Source organism: Rhamphochromis longiceps, linkage group LG6 (assembly GCF_057381845.1).
Source record: "Rhamphochromis longiceps isolate RC_006_pf linkage group LG6, R_longiceps_female_GT1.1, whole genome shotgun sequence".
Classification (NCBI taxonomy): domain Eukaryota; kingdom Metazoa; phylum Chordata; class Actinopteri; order Cichliformes; family Cichlidae; genus Rhamphochromis; species Rhamphochromis longiceps.
The window spans coordinates 2,298,025-2,300,524 of NC_140562.1; positions in this window are offsets into that span (position 1 = coordinate 2,298,025).

The window sequence follows — 2,500 nt, forward strand, 5'->3', positions numbered from 1 at the left end:
TTTTCAGCTGTAAGGGAGGCAAGAGCAAGGTGTGATGTAGGTCCCCGGGGCCTGCTGGAGGTCCAGGTCCATGCCCGATGTGAGTAGCAGCAGGGCCAGCGCGCCCAGGAGCACATCTTTTTCGACCGTAAAGGGAGACAGGAGGCCGACTCACTGCCTCGGCTAAATGGAGAGGGAATTTCAGCAGGGCCAGGGCACAGGCATGGACCTTTTTCAGCTGCAAGGGAGGGAAGAGCAAGGTGTGATGTAGGTCCCCGGGGCCTGCTGGAGGTCCAGGTCCATGCCCGATGTGAGTAGCAGCAGGGCCAGCGCGCCCAGGAGCACATCTTTTTCGACCGTAAAGGAGACAGGAGGCCGACTCACTGCCTCGGCTAAATGGAGAGGGAATTTCAGAAGGGCCAGGGCAAAAGCATGGACCTTTTCAGCTGTAAGGGAGGCAAGAGCAAGGTGTGATGTAGGTCCCCGGGGCCTGCTGGAGGTCCAGGTCCATGCCCGATGTGAGTAGCAGCAGGGCCAGCGCGCCCAGGAGCACATCTTTTTCGACCGTAAAGGGAGACAGGAGGCCGACTCACTGCCTCGGCTAAATGGAGAGGGAATTTCAGAAGGGCCAGGGCAAAAGCATGGACCTTTTCAGCTGTAAGGGAGGCAAGAGCAAGGTGTGATGTAGGTCCCCGGGGCCTGCTGGAGGTCCAGGTCCATGCCCGATGTGAGTAGCAGCAGGGCCAGCGCGCCCAGGAGCACATCTTTTTCGACCGTAAAGGGAGACAGGAGGCCGACTCACTGCCTCGGCTAAATGGAGAGGGAATTTCAGCAGGGCCAGGGCACAGGCATGGACCTTTTTCAGCTGCAAGGGAGGGAAGAGCAAGGTGTGATGTAGGTCCCCGGGGGCCTGCTGGAGGTCCAGGTCCATGCCCGATGTGAGTAGCAGCAGGGCCAGCGCGCCCAGGAGCACATCTTTTTCGACCGTAAAGGGAGACAGGAGGCCGACTCTCTGCCTCGGCTAAATGGAGAGGGAATTTCAGCAGGGCCAGGGCACAAGCATGACCTTTTTCAGCTGTAAGGGAGGCAAGAGCAAGGTGTGATGTAGGTTCCCCGGGGCCTGCTGGAGGTCCAGGTCCATGCCCGATGTGAGTAGCAGCAGGGCCAGCGCGCCCAGGAGCACATCTTTTTCGACCGTAAAGGGAGACAGGAGGCCGACTCACTGCCTCGGCTAAATGCAGAGGGGAATTTCAGCAGGGCCAGGGCACAGGCATGGACCTTTTTCAGCTGTAAGGGAGGCAAGAGCAAGGTGTGATGTAGGTCCCCGGGCCTGCTGGAGGTCCAGGTCCATGCCCGATGTGAGTAGCAGCAGGGCCAGCGCGCCCAGGAGCACATCTTTTCGACCGTAAAGGGAGACAGGAGGCCGACTCACTGCCTCGGCTAAATGCAGAGGGAATTTCAGCAGGGCCAGGGCACAGGCATGGACCTTTTTCAGCTGTAAGGGAGGCAAGAGCAAGGTGCGATGTAGGTCCCCGGGGCCTGTTGTCGTACCATAGGCACGAGTGGTGTGTGTGTGTGGCAAAGAGTTTCTGCGCAGTGTACCAGGGGCACGGGGAAAGGTTGTTGTACCATAGGCACGAGAAAGTTGTCGTACCATAGGCACGAGAAAAGTTGTCGTACCATAGGCACGAGTGGTGTGTGTGTGTGGCAAAGTGCTACTGAGCGGTGTACCAGGGGCACGGCGAAAAGTTGTTGTACCATAGGCACGAGAAAAGTTGTTGTACCATAGGCACGAGAAAAGCTGTCGTACCAGGGGCACGGAGGAAAGTTGTTGTACCATAGGCCCGAGAAAAGTTGTCGTACCATAGGTACGAGGAGTGTGTGTGTGGCAAAGTGCTACTGAGCGGTGTACCAGGGCACGGCGAAAAGTTGTTGTACCATAGGCACGAGAAAAGTTGTTGTACCATAGGCACGAGAAAAGCTGTCGTACCAGGGCACGGAGGAAAGTTGTTGTACCATAGGCCCGAGAAAAGTTGTCGTACCATAGGCACGAGGAGAGTTTGTGTGGCAAAGTGCTACTGAGCGGTGTACCAGGGGCACGGCAAAAAGTTGTTGTACCATAGGCACGAGAAAAATTGTTGTACCATAGGCACGAGAAAAGTTGTCGTACCATAGGCACGAGAAAAGTTGTCGTACCATAGGCACAAGCAGTGCGTGCGTGCGTGCGTGCGTGCGTGCGTGTGTGTGTGTGTGTGTGTGGCAGTTCTTCTGCGCAGTGTACCAGGGGCACATTTCAATGTGCTTTCTGGAGTACCAGGGGCACGAGGATTTTGCCAGTGGTGTTCTGCTTTGTTAGTGGGAGGGGGCTTAAGTGTGGGTCCCCGGGGCCTGCTGGAGGTCCAGGTCCATGCTAGATACGTGGTACAGGGTAACTGCAGGAGGGGGGGGGGGGGTAATGTGGGTTCACGGGGCCTGCTGGAGGTCAAGGTCCATGCTGGATATGCGCTGGATCATAACTGCA